The following is a 26,779-nucleotide window of genomic DNA, read 5'->3' as shown; positions in this document are numbered from 1 at the left end:
TGGGAGACATAAATTATGTTCATCCGTACAAAGAATTATTTACAACCATAAAAATGAGGGGGCTTCCCTGGTGGCGCAGTGGTTGAGAGTCCGCCTGCCGATGCAGGGGACACGGGTTCGTGCCCCGGTCCGGGAAGAGCCCACATGCCGCAGAGCGGCTGGGCCCATGAGCCATGGCCGCTGAGCCTGCGCATCCAGAGCCTGTGCTCCGCAACGGGAGAGGCCACAACAGTGAGAGGCCCGCGTACCGCAAAAAAAAGAAAAGAGAGAGAATTATTGTGGATATAATTTGCTAAGTGAAAAAAGGAAGATGAGAACAGCAAGTGCTATGTGCTTCAATTTGTGTGAAGGGGGAAATATATACAAGTTTTGGTATATAACTAGACTATTAAGAAATTAGTAGCACTGGTGGCCTCCAGACAGGCATGGGGTGGGTGAGACTGGGGAGGACAGGAGAATTATTGCTATACACCCTTTGTGTCATTTGAATTTTGAACCATGTTAATACAAAACCTATTTTTTTAAGTAAAACTTATTTTTTTAAGTAAAAAGCTAAAAAAGCACACCAATTAATTGCCTTTCATATTTAACTACTGCATAATAGAAGAGGGCAATGATACTTTACTGGGTTAAACCTTAAAGTTGTACAAACTGAAACAAAATCACCACCAGCTTGCTTTCTCTTTGGCCATTCCTGTTGTTGGAATTACTTCTTCCTTAAATTGTTGTTTAAGCCTATGACTTAAACTCTTTAGTTGTCTTCCTTCTCCTTATAACAATAATATAACAATGATGAGAACAATTTATGGAAGGACTGCTATTTGTAAAACTCTTGAGTTTAGAGCTGTGGTTATATTGTTTAATCTTCCTGATAATCTTATACAGTGGGACTATCAACCTCATTTAAAAAAAACTGAACTATAGTTGATTCACAATATTATGTTAGTTTCAGGCATCCAACCCCATTTTTAAAATAAATAAATAAATTTATTTAATTTTTGGCTGCGTTCGGTCTTTGTTGCTGCTCACGGGCTTTCTCTAGTTGCGGCGAGCGGGGGCTACTCTAAGTTGCGGTGCACGGGCTTCTCATTGCGGTGGCTTCTCTTGTTGTGGAGCACGGGCTCTAGGCCTGCAGGCTTCAGTAGTTGTGGCACGCGGGCTCTAGAGCGCAGGCTCAGTAGTTGTGGCGCACGGGCTTTAGTTGCTCTGCGGCACATGGGATCTTCCTGGACCAGGGCTTGAACCTGTGTCACCTGCATTAGCAGGCGGATTCTTAACCACAGTGCCACCAGGGAAGCCTGAACCCCATTTTAAAGGTGAGAAAATAGAAACTTAGACAAATTAGTATTTTCTATTTTAATTGATTTCTAGATACTATGGAGCAACTGTTTTCTAATGTGTATGGCTTTGAGAAGAGAAATTTAAAAAAAGAAAAGGCCTTTGAAAGTCCATCATGCCACCCAGAAAACGAAGATGCTGACACACAATTTATTGCACAGAGATTACTCTATTTACTCCACAGAGACACTTCTCACATTCAGGTGCTATTCAGAAAAAAATAGCCCATGTGTTATATAAGAGATTCTAATATTTTAAAGGAAGAAAATTCCTGTATAGCGATGGTACCTCCTCTTTCCATTCCTTTCCATTTCTCAGCTGCAGTGTGTACAAAGCAAATGCTCTGTTTTGACACAAGAGAACCAATTTTTTTTTTTTCTCACCAGACAATGATAAAAATCACATAGTCTCTCCCTTCACCAGCCCTTGGCACTAGCCTCAAGCATCTTCTCACAAGTTAGGATAGAGTCCAGGATAAAAGCCTGACATACTAAAAGGTGTATCAGAAACTCTCCACTAAAATATACTTGATATTTTATTATTGAAGTAAAGACAACAAAATAAACCATTCAGCCTTGGGCTTTTCCCCCATCACCGTGTAGGAGGCTTGAACTGATGTTATGGTGCTTACAAAAAACGCTTACAAGAAGGACCTTTGATTCCCTTTGCCCCAGCTGACATCCTAATCAGCCTGTGTCCTCCAGCCCCCTCTCTCTCAGCCATGAAGGGAGTCACAGCTCACTAAGGAGCTCCCAAGAGAAGGGGCACTGTTTCTCATTCCAAAATGAAGGAGGCTGAAAGCAGTGTTCCCATAAAGTTGCCATTTGGGCTCTTAGTGGGTTTTCATTGCACTGTGAGGACAGCACCTGAATTCTGACTTCTTGATGATAAAATCTCCTTGTTGATCTTGGTGAGCTGGAGTGACTGAACTGTTACTCCAAGGGTAGAAGATGGCATGTGGGCACAGGATAAGGACATCATGAAAATCATTTTATCTCTCCTTTGGCTTCTGGTGGATACAGACTTTGTTTATTGCTTCCACATGATTCAATACAGTAGGACCTATTATATTTGTCCCCTATTTATGGCAAGGAATTGTCCTAGGCACTGAGGACACAGGCAAATACAAAACCAAGACCTGCCCTCTAGGAGTTTGATATTCTACTGGAGGATACGAAAAATACACAAGTCAGGTAATTGATGTATGACACGACAAAGAAAAAAACAACTGAATAAGGAAGTGGAAACCAACAAGGGGTATGTTTTCATTAGGGTGGCAAGGGATGGAGTCTGAGGAGTGGCCACTTCCGAAGAGAACTGCATGAAGTCTGTGGCTCCCCCAGGAGAAGGGTCCAGTACAGAGGGAACAGCAAGGCCAAGGCCCTGAGATGGAAGTGGGTTTCACAGGAATAGTGGAGGCCTGTACAAGAAAGGAAGGAAGCAAAGGGGAGAGTAGAAGAAAAAGGGGTCAGAAAAATTGCGGAGATCCTTGAAGGGCCTCGTGGGTCATAAGGACTTTGGACACTGGGAAGCCACTGACAAGTTTTGAGCAGGTGAGCTCCATGATCTGATTTACATTTTAAAACGACATCTTTGGTGGCCAAAATACCAAAATGCCTATTGTATTTATAGACTAAAAACTGCGTGTAAAGCCTTTTCTGTTAATCCTACTCTTAAAGATGATATTCTATGTGACCAGAGAAATCTTCCTTTGAAACAACAGAGTTCACCTTGGTGGTTACTTTTTCTGAACAGCACAGGTGAAATAATTATCACTGGGTAACAAAGAACCACTGTATGTACCCACGTGTAATTCTAGAAGTGGACCTCCCTCTCCTTCATTTAGTTATAATATCCACTAGACCAAGGTTATTTTTCTTTAATATAAACAAAAGTACATTTGAATAAAATTTTAATAAGTTGTAAAAAAATATTCTATGTGACCAAATATTTGGACTCATTCTGGACTTAGGCATTTCAATGTTCTTGGTTTTTTAATTTAACTCTTTTCACAGCCATGTTGAGAGTAAAAATAAATAATTTCTGTCTGTCTTCCATTTCAAGTATTTCTGGATAAGGGATTCAAAAAACTAAAACTGTTTTTGCTTATAACATAAAATATGGAATTGATCTTTCCAGGGTCAGAGATGATTAATGTTTTTACTTTTATACATTATTTTCTTAAACTAGTTCACATATAAACATTTTTATATGTTTGTAAGCAAATATCCTTTCACAGCATACCTTGTGTATGTGTAAAGATAAGTATTTAATTCTCACTGTTCACTTTTAACTGACAAAGAAAAAAAGTGAAAATGACAGAAACTGTGGTAGAACCTTACTTGCTGTTCTGGTCCTGGTTGTACCCGCCTTTGGCCAATCCCATAGCTATTCAAGAAATCTTCCCAACAGAGTACAACAGGATGAGAATCTGAAATCATTTCTGATATTCCCTACTAGATATTGATTGTTATATCAAGTAGTAAGTGGTAAAACTTTTAATTGACAATTAGTATAACTGTGGGTGGATTCTGATTTTGTTTTTAATTCTGTAGATTGTGTTTAAACAATTCAAAAGTATGTTCCTGATTTTGAGATACTAAGTGATATTGCACAGTTGTCACTTTATTGAATGTGTACAACACTCCCATGAAGTTTATAAGTGTACCTTTGTATAGCTTCAGCTGCTAAAATTAAAATTGATCTGTTATGACACACACAATAAAGACATTTTTGGAATCTATCATTATCTCAAAATAAACAGTTTAAAAAATGCTATCACTGGCTGTTGGGTGGAGAATAGACCACAGGGGATGTAGGCAGACTCTTAGATGGCCCCCAATGACCCCCACCTTCAGTGTTCCTGCCCTTCTATAATGCCTCCCCTTGAGGACAGTCTGCTATCATGGACTCATGTGTAATGAATAGAATGACAGAAGTAATGGCATGACACTTCTGAGACTAGGCTACAAAAAGACTGTGGCTTCCATCTTGAGCATTCTCTCTTGCTTCCTCTCTCCCTCTCCATCTCTTAGATCACTCATCCTGGAGGAAGCCAGCTGCCATACTAATGAGCCACCTTATGGAGGGGTCCACACGAGGTGACAAGGAACAGAGGCCCACAGTCCAAAGCCCATGAGGAGCTGAAGCCTGTGACAGACATGTGAGTGATCTTGGAATTAGATCCTTCTGCCCCAGTCTTATGTTGCCGTAATGGCAGCCCTGACCCACAGGTGGGCTGCAACTTCACGAGAGACTTTGAGCCAGAGGCACCCAGCTCAGTGGCAATTCCGATTCACAGAAATGGTGTAACAATGTATGATCATTGGTTTTGCCATTATGTTTTGGGATAATTTGTTACACAGCAATTGATGACTCATACAGGGGAAATAAGAGTAGAAGCAGAAAGACCAATTAAAGGCCATTGCTGTAATCAAGAGACAACTTAGAATAGGGTAGTAATGGTAGAAGTGGTGAGAAGTGGGCCTGGGCAGGACAAAGGAGATAAGAAAAGCAACAACGTGCTCTCTGTGACCTGGAGAAAGAAAGTGAAAAACTATGGCCCTGATTTCCACTCAGTGGAGAATAACCAGCAAGTCCCACAGTGGAGCTGCTTGTTGGCATGACAGAGAGAATAACTCCGGAAGGATTTTGGCTCCTGTGGGAAGGCACGGGGACAAGAAGTCTGAGGACATGGCCTGACCTGAGCCTTGTCTAGCACCCTGTAGCAGGACTGAGAAGCTGATTCCAGGAGCTGGGAAAGGGAAAGGGACAGGATCTGGCATCAGTCTGAATTTACAAACCAAAGATGATTGCAACGGGTCCAGAACACCTCTGTTTGGTTGAAGTAATCAGAGAAACTCACCTGAATAAATATGTCAGTCCAAGTCCTATAATTAAAAATTGTAAAAAGCCATATTCTTTTTTTTTTTTTTTTTTTGCGGTACGCGGGCCTCTCACTGTTGTGGCCTCTCCCGTTGCGGAGCACAGGCTCCAGACGTGCAGGCTCAGCGGCCATGGCTCATGGGCCCAGCCACTCCGCGGCATGTGGGATCTTCCCGGACCGGGGCACGAACCCGTGTCCCCTGCGTCAGCAGGTGGACTCTCAACCACTGCGCCACCAGGGGAGCCCAAAAGCCATATTCTTAAGTGCTCCTCTATCAGGGCAGATCACCAGGTCCTGCACCTCCGGGACAAAGAGGCAGGCTGTTACCAGCCATGCAGACGTTGGCCCTGGAGGCAGTTATCCTAATGGTTAAGACTATGGGTCTTGGGGCTTCCCTGGTGGTGCAGTGGTTAAGAATCCGCCTACCAATGCAGGGGACATGGGTTCGATCCCTGGTCTGGGGCGATCCCACATGCCGAGAAGCAGCTAAGCCCGTGCACCACAACTACTGAGCCTGCGCTCTAGAGCCCATGAGCCACAACTACTGAGCCCACGTGCCACAACTACTGAAGCCCGCACACCGCAACAAAGAGTAGCCGCCACTCGCCGCAACTAGAGAAAGCCTGCGCGCAGCAACGAAGACCCAACGCAGCCAAAAATAAGTAATAAAATAAAAAGTTTTTTTAAAAAGCTTCATATCTATTAAAAAAAAAAAGAACATGGGTTTTGATGTGAGGAAGGCTGAGGTGGAATTCCAGCTCCTCTCTTGCCGTGTGACCTCAGCAAACATTTAAATTCCTACAAGCTTCTGCTTTCTTGACTGCAAAATAAGGATACTAAAGGCACTTACCCCTATTACCTTTAGTACAACAATGAATGGTTGGAAGGATTGGATAAGATAGAGTATGTATTTTTCTTAGCACAGTGCCTGGCACATAGTAAGTTCTCGGTAAATAAGCATTGAGCTGCCACGATGTGAATTGTCACCTGCTGCTGCTGTTCTAAGTCCCTGGAGGAACACACAGGGTGACTGAAGGAGGTGGCAGTGCCCTTTATCTTAAAGCAAAGCTGTACTGCTATGTCTGACATTAAAAACAGGAAGGTACACACATCCCTGTATAGCTATTCTAGGAAAATCTTGATCAAAAGCCCACTTTACCCCATCAGTGAACACAGCTGCTGGTTCCCTCTGCCCTCTTCTCACTCTTGATAAGCGAGCTTTTAACACGCCTTAAAGGCAAGTCCTGCTGCCGAAATGAAGGCGGCCCAAATGGGGACAGGGCGGATTCATGGAGAGTGTCACTCTTTTCAAGCAGCCCTATGCACACTGTGTCACCACATCTGCCCCTGACATTCACTGGCCACTTTGTGACTCACTGATGTACAAAGAGACAACCCACCGAATAAGCAGGTCAGGAGGGTCACTGGAGGACAAAAGGCCCACCAAGGCACCCACAAGGCATAGGCTAAGCTCGGGGTCTGTGTGTCATGTCATAGCTGCGAGGGATACTCCTGCCCAGATGGCATACCCCATGCCTGGGCATTCAGGGTCCTGTCACTAAGAGCTAACACGTGACACTGAAGGCAAGACAGACTCAGCAGCTGCTATGTTCAGACACAAAAATCATCACAACCTAAAGCCACCAGCACAAACTCTGCTGGAAAGAGTGGTCACCGTCATGGATGATAACACCACGCCATGAATACGGAGAACAACGTTATCAACAACCCAACAAACATATGCAAGTATACACAAAGGCACATCAAACGTTATAACCAGAAACTGAATACTAACATTTGTAACAGGAAAGAACAAAACGTTTGTCTTATGAATACATCTCACCTCAAAGTCCGCTGTTTAGTTCAAGATATCCACCTGAAGCCAAGAAAATGTCATCATTTTCTCAGCTTGGCTTCCTGTTCTAAAATGAAAGACTTCAGAAATCCAGACATACTTATAAATCTAAATGCTTTTCATTTAGATCTATAATTGAGCCATAACCCCCTGCTAACACACATAAACAATTCATATTTGGAAATAAAAGTATCAAAACTTATACAATATACAAATTTTCTTAATATTCTTCCCCACAGTGGAACTTTGCCAGCATTCTGTCATTTCTAATCTATAGCGTCAGATTGACAGTTAAACCCAGCAAGAGCTAATGATTGTGACAGGGGAAAGTAATCAGCACATCCATTCATTAGCAACCTGCTCACACATTCATTGTCAATTATAAATATTTGCTTGGGCTAAACTCTGCCATCATCATAGGAGCCATTACCACCTGTAACCACGTGATACATTTGCAGAGTCAAGCTTCCAGCATTTTGCACCTGGGACTCAATAATCAAAACGTTCATAAACTAACACTTGGGTCCCAGCAGAGTATCTTGCTTGAGTTAACAAATGATTATCCTAGACAATGGAACTACAAGTCTCTGATTCATGAGTTTCCCAATTATGTTTCTGGGCTGTATCCATTAGCTTTTGTTGAAAGCCATTTCACTTGCTATTTGGGAACATTTTTAGGGGACATTCAAGTACACAGTTGGCCTTGTACATCAGCAGATACTGCAGGATTTGGCGGTGGGGGGGAACTCCAGACCCTACTACATGTAATGGAAGCTGTCCGGTGCCCCGCCCAGATGCCCTTTAGGGGCCGGCGCACCCATCCCTCAGCTGCTGTGACTAGAGGTTGCCAATGACTCACAGCTGCCCTCTGCTCCGGAGGCCTGCTCTCCAACAAACCCAAACTGTCTTGACCTGGAAGCCGTGTCCTCCCCACTTTAAAAAAAAAAAGACTAAATTCTGAATTTATTTCACCTCCACATCTTGTAATGAAGGTCGGGTAGTAAGATTTGTACAAACCGTGGTAATAGTTTCAACTTAGATGTGGAAATTAACGTGTATTTTTCTGTAAGTGCACAATGGAGCCAGAAGCAGGGCTCATGTATATAGAGCTATATTTGTTAGAATGTATCCTTCAAAGTGAAATCTTAAACAAAGTTAACAGTATATACTTCTTGTGCCGCTCATAAAACGTTATCAGCCAGAACCGCCTACCGGGTGGATATGAAGTCTGAGTTTGCTTTTACATGCATTCATAAATTACTATTTCAGGGCAACCAGGTGGTACCTGATTTCCAATAATGTGTAATGTTTTGGTTTTGCCAAATATATATATTACTGTGGATCTCATGGTACCATATTACATTTTTCCACCAAGGACTTACCGAAATGGAGTACAAAGAGCAAGTTGCTTCTCTCAAGGGAGGGACAGCCGGCTCTGGGGGGCAGTTCATGCTCTGGAGCTTCCCATGGGGCCCAGCTGAAGCTAGTCGCCCACGGAGACCACATTCCAGCTTAGTTTTCCTCCTTTGACCTGTCCTGGTTCTCTCACTCATCTTCTCCTGAGAGGACTCTGGAAATTAATTGCTTGAAAAAGAACCTCCATCTCAGCGTCTGCTCCTAGAAAGCCTGACACTAAGAACTTCTCTTTACCCTGGATGGGACTGTGCTCCTTCCAGGGCCTCCGTGAGCCCTAAGTCCCACCCTTGAGCTGGTTGCTATTTCCCAAATACTCGAAACAGGTGAGTCTTTCCGTTCGCTGTGTCCCATCCATCCCTAGCACCTGGCACAGTTCTGGCAGAATTCCTCATCACAGCCCAGACCAACAAAATCCTTCTCAACCTTTCTTAGAAATCAATTAGAAAAAGACTCAAAACCCAACAGAAAAATAGGTGTAGGGGATGAATAAAAACAGCCCACTGAGATGGAAATGGAGGCGTAAAAACATAAGAGATGCTCATCCTCACTCAGAATAAGTGAAATCTGAATTAAAACTACACTGAGATACCATTTTTCAATCATTAAATTGGGGAAAATCTGAAATATCGTTTTTTATTCTATCTATATATCCAGTCCAGCGATAGTGGGTTTTTTCTTCCCCTGTTACAAATAAATTGTTAGTCCAAGAAACACCCCTCTGGGATTCCACTGCTGGGAAATGAATCTGATAAGGCTCTACAAAACCCCTTAGGGCTGTTGGTGAGAGGAGGGTGCAAACCTAAATTATTAACTTGAACATCGACCTCCTCAGGAATGTTACATATTATTTTATGTTCCTTCTCCAGGTCTTCAAGAACCTACTGCTTTCCTTATTTCCTCTGCTTATCCTACCCAGGCAAGTGTCCTTATTGCCATTTTTATCTATTTCTCACTTTTACCTGAAATCTTTTTTTCTTCAAGACCACAAAATGTCTTGATAGCATAAGGGCCATACCCTTCAGTTTGCTATATATTTCCTATCCATCTTAGTGTAAAGTGGGATTAAATGGAGTGTGCATTTTCCTCTATTATATTGTGCCTGGTAGTTAACTGTATAGGTCCACAGATCTACGTGGTTTATTGCATGACTTTTTTCAAATATTCGCTTCCTCTCTCTGCAGAAAGATTGTACCTCTCTGCCCCAATAATGTCAAGTTTGGTCTTAGAACTTGCATTGGTCAGTGAAATGTGAGCAGAAATGACAGAAGCAACTTCCAGGCAGAAGCTTTAGGACTTATCATGTGGTCCCAACCATCCTGTTATTTCCTCCACTGCAAGACCATCCCCAGATTAGCACAGCTCAGGAACGGTTTGTTCCTTTAGCCTGGTCCTGGAATAAAGACGAGATAGATCAGAGACACGAAGGACACAAAATGTGAGTGAGAAATAGACCTTTGTGGTATTAAGCCCCTGAGATGTAGGAGCCGTTTGCTATCGCAGTATAATCTTGCCCAGCTGACTGCTAAATCTATAAGCTCTGATGCATTTTATTATTATTATTATTTGTATCCCAAAGAGCACCTAGCATAATCCTTTGCCCATAGTGCACATTTAACAAAAATTGGCTGAATATTATTTTTCTCTTACTCTTTCATTTCCCTTCCCTTTCTTTTCTAAACAATTCAGTCCGAAAGCCATTATAAGGGGCAGAGGAAGGTAGGCGTTTGGCAAAGGTGTGAAGAGGAGCTGTCATGACACAAAGCAGGGTGTCAGGGCTTCCCTGGTGGCACAGGTTGAGAGTCCACCTGCCGATGCAGGGGACACGGGTTTGTGCCCCAGTCCGGAAGTTCCCACATGCCACGGAGCAGCTGGGCCCGCGAGCCACAACTACTGAGCCTGCGCGTCCGGAGCCTGTGCTCCACAACGGGAGAGGCCACAACAGTGAGAGGCCCGCGTACCGCAAAAAAAAAAAAAAAAGCAGGGTGTCAGAGCCTGAGCAAGACCAGGAGGCTTGGTCAAATCAGTAACTATATTATGGATAGTGGGAGTCAAGTTTCTCACTATCAGAGAAGGGAGTTACAAATATGGATAGGGAGAAGATCAGAATAGACCCTGTTTAGTTGGACTGGAATTGGAGATATTAATGTGAACACATGGTTTTCAATATATGTAGATAGATAAATATAATTGTAAACATGTGTATATATATAAATTGCCTCGTTCTTGAAGGGGCTTGGGAGTAGCAACTTCCCAATGGAAATGACCACACCCAGCACCAGGTCTTGGCTTCTAAATACTATTCTACACTAAAGGAATCAGGAATCCTTGGGAAAAGAGCTGATTCCAAAGCTGAGACAGGGAAAGTAAGAAATGAGCCTGGAATATCCTATTCTGCCATAACTAAGGAAGTGCTCAAAAAAAAAGAGAAATGATGTCAAAAGGAAACAGAATCCAGTTTGAAGAGGCTGCTACTGGCTATATCTGAGTCAGAGCATCAAAATAAATAATGAGAGTAATGAATTAAAACCCAGGAAACAACATAGGAATTCATTATATAAATATCTAGATAGATAACTGGGGAAATTGAAAGTTTGATGAGGAACAGGGCATTTACATAACCTCAAAGTACCACCCCTCAAAATACTCAATTATTAAGAAAGACGTAGTAAACTTACATTGGAGAAGCCTGGCAACCACCACCCTAACCAAGTGATCATGGTTAGTATCACCAGTAATGGAACAAAGTATTATAAAATGTGTGCCCTAACAGGCTGCAGTGAGCCACACAGGACCACTTCTGTGATATCCCTGCCAAAGAAACATAACCAGAATCTACTCATGAGGAGGCATTAGACAAACCCAAACTGAGGGATATTATAAAAAATGATTGGCCTCCGATCTCCAAAATTCTCAAGGTCATGAGAGTCAAGGGAGGACTTCAAAACTATTCCAGATTAAAGGTGATGAAAGAGAAATGACAACTAATGTGGCTGGGAAGGCAGAGATTTGGAGGGATGCAGCCACACGTCAAGGAATGCTGGCAGCCATCAGAAGCTGGAAGAGGCAAGGAATGAATTGTTCCCTACAGCCTCTGGAGGGAGCATGGACCTGCTGACACCTTGAAGCTTGTTTTGGATTTCTCTGGAAGAAAGTATTTCTGTTTCAGTTTATGGTTATTTGTGACAACAACCAATGAAACGAATTCGGAATCATTCCCTAACACTTAAAGTCACCACGGTAGAGATGATGGCTGATCAAGAAGTAGATGTTGCCGTATCTGGCTACTCTCCATTACCAATGAATTGAAGCAAGACTGGGGATATTCAACATTTCCCGTATCATCATGCTTGAAGATCCAAGGAAAATCACAGATCTAGTACACTGTTAAAGTGGGTTTATCTTTAAAAAGAAGGCTAACAGTAAGATAGTTAATATTCCTGAAGAGGTAGATGTCCTTGTTAATAACTAAGGATTGTACTCTCCTTTCCTCCACAGCTTGAAATGGTTTTACACAACTTTATTAAATTTATTTCCCGGTAGTAGAATGCCACAGGGGTATCACTTGATCTAGCAATTCAGCTGTAGCAGGGTGTATTAGTCAGGGTTATCCAGAGAAACAGAAGCTACAGGATGTGCATATATATAGAGAGAGAGATTTATTTTAAGAAATAAGCTCACATGATTTGGAGGCTTAGCAAGTCCAAAATCTGCAGGGTAGGCTGGCAGGCTGGAGACTCAGGGAGGAATTGCAGTTTGAGTCCAAAAGCCGGCTGCAGGCAGAATTCCTTCTTGCTTGGGGAAGTCAGTCTTTTTCTATTAAGGCCTTTATATGATTTGATAAGGTGGCTACACTATGGAGGGTAATCTGCTTAAGTTAAAGATTTAAGTTTTTTTAATACTTTAATTTTTTAACTGAAGTATCATTGATATACAATATTATATGTTACAGGTGTACAATATAGTGATTCATATTTCTTAAAGGTTACATTTCATTTATAGTCATTATAAAATGTTTGCTATATTCCCTGTTTTGTACAATATATCCTTGTAGCTTATTTTATACCTAATAGTTTGTATCTCTTAATCCCTTACCCCTGTACTGCCTCTCCCCACTGGTAACCACTAGTTTGTTCTCTAAATCTGTGAGTCTGCTTCTTTTTTGTTATGTTCACTAGTTTGTTTTATTTTTTTGATTCCACATATAAGTGATATCATACAGTATTTGTCTTTCTCTGGCTGACTTATTTCACTTAGCATAATGCCCTCCAAGTCTATCCATGTTGCTGCAAATAGCAAAATTTCATTCTCTTTATGGCTGAGTAGTATTCCATTGTGTGTGTGTGTGTGTGTGTGTGTGTGTGTGTGTGTGTGTGTGTGTGTGTGTATCACATAAACATTCAAATGTTAATCTCACTAAAAAAATACCTTCACAGAAACATCTAGAATAACGTTTGACCAAGTATCTGGATACTGTAACCTAGCTAAGTTGACCCAGAATATTAAACTTCACACAAGGAAAAAAGAACCCACTGTCATTGGGTTGGACATATGCATAGAATAAGAGCTCACCTTTTTGGATTCAAGATCATTTACTTTCATCTCGTGTCATTCAGTAATGTGTACACCTTTATCTCATTTTTTTTACCTGGTTTTCATTTTCAGCAGGAAAAGCAGCCTTGAGTATCATCAAAGTTTGGGACTCATTTTGCCACCTGGCAAATGCATTTTGTAACCATCTCACTAGCATAAAACATGTGGGAAAGTTTCTTACTAGCTATTCATGGAGTGAGAAAATCTAGGCCCATCTGCTTTACAGACGTGAATCAAGAAAGGCTACTCTCAGGACCCGGTCTTAAGGGTGCTAGAGAAGAAATCTAAGACATAAGGATGTTTTCACCTAAAAGTTTTTGACTGATTTTATTTAGAACAGTCTAACACATTCACTATAGAAAACAAAAGATCAGAGTTCAGCTGTGGCAGGAATCCACTACAAATTACTCATTCTGTTTCAGAAGATGATGTAATTTCTTCTCCCAGGGAGAGAAATGACACTCACCTTGGATCACGTGGCCATGAGCAGGAAAACAGAAGTCAATCCTCGATGGATCTGAGAAATGTCTCTTCCCTCATGCCTTCCTAGTTCTTTGGTTTCTTAGGAATATCAGCTGGGAAAGGATATGTATCGCAACCAAGAGAATCAGGGGGATTGTGAAGTGACCTGTCAATAACATAATAATGATGAATTAAATGTCTATTTTGTACCAGATGCTGTCCTGGTTACCACGGAGACAAGATGACGACAAAACATGGCCCTTGATCCTCTGTCTAGTGGGAGCAACAAATAAATGAGTCACTGTGATGCATGAGGGAGAGAGCTGCAAGCAAAGAGTTGACAGAAACAAAGGAGGAGGGTCTAGGAAGACTTCACAGAGGAGGTGACCTTTGACCTGTACCTTGGGAGATGCTTAAGAGTCTAGCAGGAGGAATAACAGGAAAACAGAGGATTCCAGAAACTGGGAGTTAACTTTTTGTTTATTTACTTACTGGTTTTATTACTGATTATTAAAGTACTGAAGATTCACTTAGAAAATATGGAATATACCAAAAAATTATAAAGAAGTAAAAAAAAAAAAAAAAAACCAAAATGACCCATAACTTTAATATATAGATGCAATACAGCAGCAATAATTACTCTGCCATAATTCCTTATTTTCTTTTTCTATTCATTTTAACATAAAATTATATTTATTCTATAGCTATAACTTTGTATATTGTTTACTCTCAAAACATGTTCTATCATTTAAAAACTTGGTAAACTAATATTTGATAGCTTCTTGAAATCTCACCAAGCAGATTTATCACGATATTTGTAAAAGCACTAGTTTACTGTGGATTTCTGTGCTCCAGGTTTTCATTCATATAAGGCATGTCTTTGTGTGTAAACTTTTGTCATATTTTAGAAGTGGAAACCCTAGGTTAAAGTATTTGAACATTATTAATGCTCTTGATTACTAGCCATATTGTTTTCTAGGACAGTTGCAACAAATTATCACTAACAAAGTTGGAAAGTGCCTTTCTTACTAAACTATCAACTTTGCATAGAATTTTTAAAAACAGATTTTAGCATGCATTCAGTAAAGTGCACTAATCTCAAATGTATAGCTACTGGAATAGTATCACTTTTTACCTATTTGATAATGTAATAGGAAAAATTTTTGTTTCTTTTAAAAAATACGTATGTTGCATTTGTCATATTTGCTGTAAATATTTTTCCCAGATTGTTGTTTCTTTCCATTTTCTTTGTGATGTTTTCTGACAATCAAACATTTTATTGTTTGTGTTGTCAAGTTTTTCTGTCTTTTCTTTTGAGATGTCTTTCAAGTAGAATTCAAAATATTTCTAGATTTTTTTGAGACTTCTTCTTTGACTCATGGGTTATTCAGAAGTGTGTTGTTTAATTTCCAAATAATTTGGAGGATGATCCAGCTATATTTCTGCTACTGATTTCTAGTTTAATTCCATTGTGGTGAGAACATTCTTTGTATGATTTCTAAGTTTGTTAAGGTGTGTTTTGTGGCCTATCTTGGTGAATGTTGCATGAGCTTAAGAAGAATGTATGTTCTGCTGTTGTTGGATAGAGTGGTCTGCAGGTGTCAATAAGATCCAGTTGATTGTGCTCACTTCGGGAGCACATATACTAAAATTGTAACGATACAGAGAAGATTAGCATGGCCCCTGCGCAAGGATGACACGCAAATTTGTGAAGCGTTCCATATTTTTGTCTGTCATACAGAGTAAAGTAAGACAGAAAGAGAAAAACAAATACCGTATGCTAACACATATATATGGAATCTAAAAAAAAAAAAAAAAATGGGGCTTCCTTGGTGGCGCAGTGGTTGAGAGTCCGCCTGCCGATGCAGGGGACACGGGTTCGTGCCCCGGTCCGGGAAGATCCCACATGCTGCGGAGCGGCTGGGCCTGTGAGCCACGGCCGCTGAGCCTGCGCGTCCGGAGCCTGTGCTCCGCAACGGGAGAGGCCACAACAGTGAGAGGCCCACGCACCGCAAAAAAAAAAATGGTCATGAAGAACCTAGGGGCAGGATGGGAATAAAGACGCAGACCTACTAGAGAATGGACTTGAGGACACGGGGAGGGGGAAGGGTATGCTGGGACAAAGTGAGAGATTGGCATTGACATATACACACTATGATATGTAAAAAAAATAGCTAGTGGGAAGCAGCCGCATAGCACAGCAGATGAGCTCGGTGCTTTGTGACCACCTAGAGGGGTGGGATAGGGAGGGTGGGAGGGAGATGCAAGAGGAAGGAGATATGGGGATATATGTATATGTATAGCTGATTCACTTTGTTATAAGGCAGAAACTAACACACCATCGTAAAGCAATTATACTCCAATAAAGATGTTAACAAAATAAACAAGATCCAGTTGATTGATAGCGCTACTCAGGTTATCCATATCCTTACTGATTTACTGCCCGCTTGATACATCAGCTATTAATAGAGGGATGTTGAAGCCTCTATTTAGAATAGTGGATTTGTCTATAACTCCTTTCAGTTCTCTCAGTTTTTAACTCAAGTATTTTGGTACATATTTAGGTGCATTCTTGTTTAGGGTTGTTATGTCTTCTTGGAGAATTACACCCTTCATCATGATGTACTGCCTCTTTTTTTTTTCTTTCGGTACGCGAGCCTCTCACTGCCGTGGCCTCTCCCGTTGCGGAGCACAGGCTCCGGACGCGCAGGCTCAGCGGCCATGGCTCACGGGCCCAGCCGCTCCACGGCATGTGGGATCCTCCCGCACCAGGGCATGAACCCGCGTCCCCTGCGTCGGCAGGCGGACTCTCAACCACTGCGTCACCAGGGAAGCCCAACTGCCTCATTTTATTCCTGATAATTTTTCTTGTTCAGAAGTCAGCTTTGTCTGAAATTAACATAGACACTCCAAGTTTCTTTAGTTAATGTTATCATGGTATATCTTTCTCCATCCCTTTATTTATAATCTCAGTCTTTATATATAAAATGGGTTTCTTATAGTTAGGTCTTGTTTTTCTTAATCCACGTTAACAATCTCTGTCTTTAACTGGTGTATCTAGATCATTCACATACATAACTCCACCATGAAAATCTGGTAGCATTCCTGGAGGTAAGAACCACAAAACTGTGGGGACTTTCCCCAACACTGTGGTCCCAGGAGTTTCTCACTCGTAACAGTCCATATTCAGCCTCTGGAATTTCACTCAAAATTACCATTCAAGTATACAATTCTTTTTTTTTCTTCCAGTTATATGCTATAATTTATATGATATAATTGACAGCACTGCATAAGTCTAAGGTGTATAGCATAAAGATTTGATTTACATGCACTGAGGAGTGACGCTCACAATAAGTTTAGTGAACATCCATCATCTCCTATAGGTACAAAATTAAAGAAATAGAAAAGTTTTTTTCTTGTGATGAGAACTCTCAGGATTCAGTCTCTTAACTTTCTATATAACATACAGCAAGCAGTGTTATACTTATCACGTTGTATATTACATCCCTGGTTCTTTTAATGCTTCTTGACTTGTGTGTAAATGCCACCTGTTTTCTCTAAAAATTAAATCATAATCTATGAAATTATGAGAGAAAGGAATTACAAAATTTATTGTCGTTAGAACTCATGGTGCAAAAGTCATGATAGGTAAAATAGACAGCACATTAGCATGAAGCCAGTGGTACCAAACTGTGCTAATATTCATTGTATTCTTCACTGCCAGTTCCTCAAGTGTACAATGCTTAACTGACCAACGTCACTGAAAATCTGGACCAAGGAGATAAAGATTTAGCACATCTAGAAAACCATTTCTTTAAAGATACACAACCATGGCATAAGCATATTGTCTAAAAAGTGTCTATGAAGTATCCTTTTAAAATGGCTTAGTTTATATGGACACCAAGAGCATGCTACCACTGTAGACCTACAGAAGATCTCACAGAGCCAAGTCTTGGGAGCAGAGAGCCAAGGAGGAGTGACTTGGAAGGCAAAGTGGCTAAGCAAGGGTAGCCTTTACTGCAGCCCCTTGGGCTGCGCGTCTGGGGAGAGCATCTCTAAAAGCTTCTCAGAAACAGCAAACTAAGTGTGAATTTTATATCTGATACCCAAAGCACCCCCCCCCCTTTATCCTGCTAGTGGCTTTGTCTGTATGTATTCAGAGCTGCTCAGTTTACAGGTCTGGTCAACGTCACACCATGTTATTATGCCCTAAAGAAATTTCACAGTCCCTGTGTACACCTCCTACATTCCTGCTGTGGCAAGTGAATAAAGGTTCCAGTCCAGTTTGGAGCAAATAAAAATCTGGACCACGCTGCGTGAGGTCACCTGGACAGCCTCTTGCAGCTCACCACTAGTACTACTAAATGCACTGTGTTAATTATATTACTGAAAGATTCAAGCCACAACAAAACTATAGTAATCAAAACAATGAAGTACTGGCTTAAAGATAGACATATAGGTACTTCCCTGGTGGTGCAGTGGTTAATAACCCGCCTGCCAATGCAGGGAACAATGGTTCGATCGCTGGTCCAGGAAGATCCCACATGCTGCGGAGCAACTAAGTCCGTGTGCCACAACTACTGAGCCTGTGCTCTAGAGCCCGTGAGCCACAACTACTGAGCCCGTGTGCTGCAACTACTGAAGCCTGCACACCTAGAGCCTGTGCTCCACAACAAGAGAAGCCACCGCAATGAGAAGCCTGCTCACTGCAATGAAGAGTACCCCCACTAGCCACAACTACAGAAAACCCACACACAACAACGAAGACCCAACACAGCCAAAAACAAAATAATTAAAATAAATAAATTTTTTAAAAAAGATAGACATATAGATCGATGGGAAAAAATTGAGAATCCAGAAACAAATCCTTACATTTTTGACAAGGATGTCAAGACAATTCAGTGGGGAAAGAATAATCTTTTCAACAAATGGTGCAAGGACAACTGGATATCCAAATGCAAAAGAATGAAGTTGGATCATTACCTTGCAAAATACAAAAATTAACTTAAGGGGAGCTTCAAGATGGCGGAAGAGTAAGATGCGGAGATCACCTTCCTTCCCACAAATACATCAGAAATACAGCTACATGTGGAACAACCCCTACAGAACACCTACTGAACGCTGGCAGAAGACCTCAGACCTCCCAAAAGGCAAGAAACTCCCCACATACCTGGGTAGGGCAAAAGAAAAAAGAATAAACAGAGACAAAAGAATAGGGACGGGATCTGCACCAGTGTGAGGGAATTGTGAAGGAGGAAAGGTTTCCAAACACTAGGAAGCCCCTTCGCGGGCGGAGACTGCAGGTGGCGGAGGGGGGAAGCTTCGGAATCACGGAGGAGAGCACAGCAACAGGGTGCGGAGGGCAAAGCAGAGAGATTCCCGCACAGAGGATCGGTGCCGACCAGCACTCACCAGGCCGAGAGGCTTGTCTCCTCCCTCGCCGGGGCAAGCGGGGCTGGGACCGGAGGCTCGGGCTTCGGTCAGAGCACCGGAAAAGGACTGGGGTTTGCGGCGTGAACACAGCCTGCAGGGGGTTAGTGCACCACAGCTAGCCGGGAGGGAGTCCGGGGAAAAGTCTGGACCTGCCGAAGAGGCAAGAGACTTTTTCTTCCCTCTTCGTTTTCTGGTGCGCGAGGAGAGGGGATTAAGAGCGCTGCTTAAAGGAGCTCCAGAGACGGGCATCAGACGCTAAGGCTGCTGCTGCCGCCACCAAGAAGCCTGTGTGCGAGCACAGGTCACTCTCCACACCTCGCTTCCGGGAAGCCTGTGCAGCCCGCCAGTGCCAGGGTCCCGGCATCCAGGGACAACTTCCCCGGAAGAACGCACGGCGCGCCTCAGGCGGGTGCAACGTCACGCCGGCCTCTGCCGACGCAGGCCCGCCCCGCACTCCGTGCCCCTCCCTCCCTCCCCCCGCAGCCTGAGTGAGCCAGAGCCCGCGAATCAGCGGCTCCTTTAATCCCGTCCTGTCTGAGCGAAGAACAGACGCCCTCCAGCGACTTACACGCAGAGGTGGGGCCAAATGCAAAGCTGAGCCCCTGGGAGCTGTGAGAACAAAGAAGGGAAAGGGAAATCTCTCCCAGCAGCCTCAGAAGCAGCGGATTAAAGCTCCACAATCAACTTGATGTACCCTGCATCTATGGAATACATGAATAGACAACGAATCATCCCAAACTGAGGAGGTGGACTTTGGGAGCAAGGGTATATATATTTTTTCCCCTTTTTCTCTTTTTGTGAGTGTGTATGTGTATGCTTCTGTGTGTAATTTTGTCTGTATAGCTTTGCTTTTACCATTTGTCCTAGGGTTCTGTCTGTCCGGTTTCTTTGCTGTTGTTGTTTGTTTTTCTAGTATAGTTTTTAGCACTTGTTATCACTGGTGGATTTGTTTTTTGGTTTGGTTGTTCTCTTCTTTCTTTTTTTAATTAAAAAAATTTTTTATTACTTAAAAATTTTTTAATAATTATTTTTTAGTTTAATAACTTTATTTTTTTAATTCTATTTTATCTTCTTCTTTCTTTCTTTCTTTCTTTTTTTTCTCCCTTTTATTCTGAGCCGTGTGGATGACAGGCTCTTGGTGCTCCAGCCAGGCGACAGGGCTGTGCCTCTGAGGTGGGAGAGCCAAGTTCAGGACACAGGTCCACAAGAGACCTCCCAGCTCCACATAATACCAAACAGCGAAAATCTCCCAGAGATCTCCATCTCAACACCAGCACCCAGCTTCACTCAACGACCAGAAAGCTACAGTGCTGGACATCCTATGCCAAACAACTAGCAAGACAGGAACACAACCCCACCCATTAGCAGAGAGGCTGCCTAAAATAACAAGTCCACAGACACCCCAAAACACACCACCAGACGTGGACCTGCCCACCAGAAAGACAAGATCCTGCCTCATCCACCAAAACACAGGCACTACTCCCCTCCACCAGGAAGCCTACACAACCCACTGAACCAAACTGAGCCACTGGGAGCAGACACCAAAAACAACGGGAACTACGAACCTGCAGCCTGCGAAAAGGAGACCCCAAACACAGTAAGTTAAGCAAAATGAGAAGACAGAGAAACACACAGCAGGTGAAGGAGCAAGGCAAAAACCCACCAACCCTAACAAATGAAGAGGAAATAGGCAGTCTATCTGAAAAAGAATTCAGAATAATTATAGTGAAGATGATCCAAAATCTTGGAAATAGAATGGAGAAAATAAAATAAACGTTTAACAAGGACCTAGAAGTACTAAAGAGCAAACAAACGGTGATGAAAAATACAATAAATGAAATTAAAAATTCTCTAGAGGGATCAGTAGCAGAATAACTGAGGCAGAAGAACGGATAAGTGACCTGGAAGATAAAATAGTGGAAATAACTACTGCAGAGCAGAAAAAAGAAAAAAAAGAATTGAGGACAGTCTCAGAGACCTCTGGGACAGCATTAAATGCACCAACATTTGAATTATAGGGGTCCCAGAAGAAGAAGAGAAAAAGAAAGGGACTGAGAAAATATCTGAAGAGATTATAGTTGAAAACTTACCTAATATGGGAAAGGAAATAGTTAATCAATTCCAGGAAGCACAGAGAGTCCCATACAGGATAAATAAAAAGGAGAAACACGCCAAGACACGTATTAATCAAACAATCAAAAATTAAATACAAAGAAAAAACATTACAAGCAGCAAGGGAAAACAACAAATAACACACAAGGGAATCCCCACAAGGTTAACAGCTGATCTTTCAGCAGAAACTCTGCAAGCCAGAAGGAAGTGGCAGGACATATTTCAAGTGATGAAGGAGAAAAACCTACAACCAAGATTACTTTACCCAGCAATGTTCTCATACAGATTTGATGGAGAAATTAAAACCTTTAGAGACAAGCAAAAGCTGAGAATTCAGCACCACCAAGCCAGCTTTACAACAAATGCTAAAGGAACTTCTCTAGGCAAGAAACACAAGAGAAGGAAGACCTACAATAACAAACCCAAAACAATTAAGAAAATGGTAATAGGAACATACATATCAATACTTACCTTAAATGTAAATGGATGAAATGCTCCAACCAAAAGGCAGACTGGCTGAATGGATACAAAAACAAGACCCGTATATATGCTGTCTACAAGAGACCCACCTCAGACCTAGGGACACATACAAACCTAAAGTGATGGAATAGAAAAAGATATTCCATGCAAATGGAAATCAAAAGAAACCTGGAGTAGCAATTCTCATATCAGACAAAATAGACTTTAAAACAAAAACTATTACAACAGACAAAGAAGGACACTACATAATGATCTAGGAATTAATCCAAGAAGAAGATGTAACAATTGTAAATATGCACCCAACATAGGAGCACCTCAATACATAAGGCAAACACTAACAGCCATAAAAGGGGGAATCAATAGTAACACAATCATATTAGGGGACTTTAAAACCCCATTTTCACCAATGGACAAATCATCCACAATGAAAATAAATAAGGAAACACAAGCTTTAAATGATACATTAAACAAGATGGGCTTAATTGATATTTATAGGACATTCCATCCAAAAACAAGTGAATACACTTTCTTCTCAAGTGCTCATGGAACATTCTCCATGATAGATCATATCTTGGGTCACAAATCAAGCCTTGGTAAATTTAAGAAAATTGAAGTCCTATCAAGTATCTTTTCTGACCACAATGCTAGGAGACTAGATATCAATTACAGGAAAAACTCTGTAAAAAATACAAACACATGGAGGCTAAACAATGCAGTACTTAATAACCAAGAGATCACTGAAGAAATCAAAGAGGAAATCAAAAAATACCTATAAACAAATGACAATGAAAACACGATGACCCACAACCTATGGGATGAAGCAAAAGCAGTTCTAAGAGGGAAGTTTAAAACAATACAATCCTACCTTAAGAAACAAGAAACATCTCAAATAAACAACCTAACCTTACACCTAAAGCAATTAGAGAAAGAACAAAAAACCCCAAAGTTCGCAGAAGGAAAGAAATCATAAAGATCAGATCAGAAATAAATGAAAAAGAAATCAAGGAAACAATAGCAAAGATCAATAAACTAAAAGCTGGTTCTTTAAGAAGATAAACAAAATTGATAAACCATTAGGCAGACTCATCAAGAAAAAAAGGGAGAAGACTCAAATCAATAGAATTAGAAATGAAAAAGGAGAGGTAACAACTGACACTGCAGAAATACAAAGGATCATGAGAGATTACTACAAGCAACTCTATGCCAATAAAATGGACAACCTGGAAGAAATGGACAAATGCTTAGAAATGCAGAACCTTCCGAGACTGAACCAGGAAGAAATAGAAAATATAAACAGACGAATCACAAGCACTGAAATTGAAACTGTGATTAAAAATCTTCCAACAAACAAAAGCCCAGGACCAGATGGCTTCACAGGCGAATTCTATCAAACATTTAGAGAAGACCTAACACCTATCCTTCTCAAACTCTTCCAAAATATAGCAGAAGGAGGAACACTCCCAAACTCATTCTACGAGGCCACCATCACCTTGATACCAAAACCAGACAAAGATGTCAAAGAAAGAAAACTACAGGCCAATATCATTGATGAACATAGATGCAAGAATCCTCAACAAAATACTAGCAAACAGAATCCAACACAACATTAAAAGGATCATACGTTATGATTAAGTGGGGTTTATCCCAGGAATGCAAGGATTCTTCAATATACACAGATCAATCAATGTGATACACCATATTAACAAATTGAAGGAGAAAAAACATATGATCATCTCAATAGATGCAGAGAAAGCTTTTGACAAAATTCAACACCATTTATGATAAAAACCCTGCAGAAAGTAGGTATAGAGGGAACTTTCTTCAACATAATAAAGGCCATATGTGACAAACCCACAGCCAACATCATCCTCAATGGTGAAAAACTGAAACCATTTCCACTAAGATCAGGAACAAAACAAAGTTGCCCACTCTCACCACTATTATTCAACATAGTTTTTGAAGTTTTAGCCACAGCAATCAGAGAACAAAAAGAAATAAAAGTAATCCAAATCAGAAACGAAGAAGTAAAACTGTCACTGTTTGCAGATGACATGATGCTATACATAGAGAATCCTAAAGATGCTACCAGAAAACTACAAGAGCTAATCAATGAATTTGGTAAAGTAGCAGGATACAAAATTCATGCACAGAAATCTCTTTCATTCCTATACACTAATAATGAAAAATCTGAAAGTGAAATTAAGAAAACACTCCCATTTACCATTGCAACAAAAAGAATAAAATACCTAGGAACAAACCTACCTAAGGAGACATAAGACCTGTATGCAGAAAACTATAAGACACTGATAAAAGCAATTAAAAATGATACAAATAGATGGAGAGATATACCACGTTCTTGGTTTGGAAGAATCAACATTGTGAAAATGACTGTATTACCCAAAGCAATCTACAGAGTCAATGCAGCCCCTATCAAACTACCACTGGCATTTTTAAACAGAACTAGAAGAAAAAATTTCACAATTTGTATGGAAACACAAAAGACCCTGAATAGCCAAAGCAATCTTTAGAAAGAAAAGCAGAGCTGGAGGAATCAGGCTCCCTGACTTCAGAGAATATGGTAGTGGCACAAAAACAGAAATATAGATCAATGGAACAGGATAGAAAGCCCAGAGATAAACCCACACACATATGGCCACCTTATCTTTGATAAAGGAGGCAAGAATATACATTGGAGAAAAGAGAGCCTCTTCAATAAGTGATGCTCAGAAAACTGGACAGGTACATGTAAAAGAATGAAATTAGAACCCTCCCTAACACCAAACACAAAAATAAACGCAAAATCGATTAAAGACCTAAATGTAAGGCCAGACACTATCAAACTCTTAGAGGAAAACATAGGCAGAACATTCTATGACATAAATCACAGCAAGATCCTTTTTGACCCACCTCCTTGAGAAATTGAAATAAAAACAAAAATAAACAAATGGGACCTAATGAAACTTAAAATATTTTGCACAGCAAAGGAAACCATAAACAAGACCAAAAGACAACCCTCAGAATGGGAGAAAATATTTGCAAATGAAGCAACTGACAAAGGATCTCCAAAATTTACAAGCAGCTCAATAACGAAAAACAAACAACCCAATCCAAAAATGGGCAGAACTACTAAACAGACATTTCTCCAAAGAAGACATACAGATTGCCCACAAACACATCAAAGAATGCTCAACATTATTAATCATTAGAGAAATGCAAATCAAAACTACAATGAGATATCATCTCACACTAGTCAGAATGGCCATCATCAAAAAATCTAGAAACAATAAATGCTGGAGAGGGTGTGAAGAAAAGGAAACACTCTTGCACTGCTGGTGGGAATGTGAATTGGTACAGCCACTATGGAGAATAGCATGGAGGTTCCTTAAAAAACTACAAATAGAACTACCATATGACGCAGCAATCCCACTACTGGGCATATACCCTGAGAAAACCATAATTCAAAAAGCGTCATGTACCAAAATGTTCATTGCAGCTCTATTTACAATAGCCAGGAGATGAAGCAACCTAAGTGTCCATCATCGGATGAATGGATAAAGAAGATGTGGCACATATATACAGTGGAATATTACTCAACCATAAAAAGAAATGAAATTGAGTTATTTGTAGTGAGGTAGATGGACCTAGAGTCTGTCATACAGAGTGAAGTAAGTCAGAAAGAGAAAGACAAATACCGTATGCTAACACATATATATGGAATCTAAGAAAAAAACAATGTCATGAAGAACCTAGGGGTAAGACGGGAATAAAGACAAAGACCTACTAGAGAATGGACTTGAGGATATGGGGAGGGGGAAGGGTAAGCTGTGACAAAGTGAGAGAGTGGCATGGACATATATACACTACCAAACGTAAAATAGATAGCTAGTGGGAAGCAGCCGCATAGAACAGGGAGATCAGCTCGGTGCTTTGTGACCACCTAGAGGGGTGGGATAGGGAGGGTGGGAGGGAGGGAGATGCAAGAGGGAAGAGATATGGGAACATATGTATATGTATAACTGATTCACTTTGTCATAAAGCAGAAACTAACACACCATTTTAAAGCAATTATACTCCAATAAAAACGTTAAGAGAAAAAAAAAAAAACCAAACCAAACAAACTAAACCCACCTCTTCTCTCAGACGCTGCAGCCTAGAAGCGGCTTCTGAAGCACTCCCTCAGCCATGCACATGTACCCGCCAGGACCCCAGCCTCCCAGGCAAGGAAGCCCCTCACACTCTATCAGAAACAGTGGCTGTTCCCTGGACCAAACGAGTTTTGTAATAAAATTGTTCCTTGTCCATGTGAAACTGAGGAAAATGGGAGCAACGCACTTAACTTTTTATGAAGCTAAAATTGAAATAACTCTTTTATTCTGATGTTATGCCCTTTTTAAATTTGTGATGTTAAAATGTTCTTTTTTTCACCTTATGGAGACAGTAGATGCTGGTTCTTTTTTTGTTTGCTTGTTTTTGGGGGGGGTTTGCTAGTCACTTTTAAATTTCCAAGGGGGAAATACATTATTCAGGATCTTCTACACTTGCCTGATTATACAACTCTTTCACTGAAAAGCACTTAATAGAAACTATTTTTCCATTTACTATTTTTTTCTATTTTTCTATTAACTATCTTTGTTAGTTGCTTTCATTTTGCCCCATTTGGCAAAATTAAATGGTTGGGAAACTCCCCTCCGCAATTTTAGAAATATATATCTTACTGACCCATTAAATACAATAACCTGAGAAACAGTGATCAAAAATGTCTTTCAGAGGAGCACCACAGGAAGTTGAATCCAGTGTCAATAAAATGTGTTCAAAACAGATATCATTATGGTTACAATGTACTTCAAATGAATACCAAAAAGTAACAGTGGAGCAGCTTAGCAGGTATAAAAATAATCCTTTAAAACTGCAAATGATGTGCAAACATGTCACTCCTCAAAAAACTTGGCAGGAAGAGTTAATGGAAAATCTATTTATTATCTGGGGACTTCCCTGGCGGTCCAGTGGTTAAGACTCCATGCTTCCAATGAAGGGGGCACGGGTTTGATCCCTGATGGGGGAACTAAGATCCCACATGCCGCGGTGCAGCCAAAAAAAAAAAAAGTCTATTTGTTATTAAAGAGTGCTGGTCTCATAAATCTTTTTCTTGCTTTAATAGTTTTAACAATCATCCTTTTAAAAAAACAATTTACTTTAAAAAAATGTTT

At 40.9% G+C, this 26,779-nt stretch overlaps 1 long non-coding RNA gene and 1 other non-coding gene across 3 annotated transcripts in view; one reads left to right on the top strand and one right to left on the bottom strand.

Annotated features, from left to right (window-relative positions):
• Window positions 1-1,167: 1,167 nt before the first annotated feature.
• The window catches only part of LOC137224019 (uncharacterized), a 36,232-nt gene continuing 10,620 nt past the window's right edge, over window positions 1,168-26,779 (bottom strand). For both annotated transcript variants that reach the window (XR_010943183.1, XR_010943184.1), the window contains 2 exons: window positions 13,552-13,713; window positions 1,168-2,758 (listed from right to left, as the gene is read on the bottom strand). This is a non-coding gene — a long non-coding RNA (uncharacterized lncRNA). The remainder of the gene's footprint in view (window positions 2,759-13,551; window positions 13,714-26,779) is intronic.
• On the top strand, window positions 15,169-15,275 carry LOC137224180 (U6 spliceosomal RNA). The gene has a single exon (XR_010943275.1). It is a non-coding gene; the product is annotated as a U6 spliceosomal RNA (small nuclear RNA).

This window comes from Pseudorca crassidens, chromosome 4, assembly GCF_039906515.1.
Source record: "Pseudorca crassidens isolate mPseCra1 chromosome 4, mPseCra1.hap1, whole genome shotgun sequence".
Taxonomy (NCBI): domain Eukaryota; kingdom Metazoa; phylum Chordata; class Mammalia; order Artiodactyla; family Delphinidae; genus Pseudorca; species Pseudorca crassidens.
The sequence above is the reverse complement of the archived record's forward strand: the minus strand, read 5'-3'. Positions and strand labels throughout refer to the sequence as shown.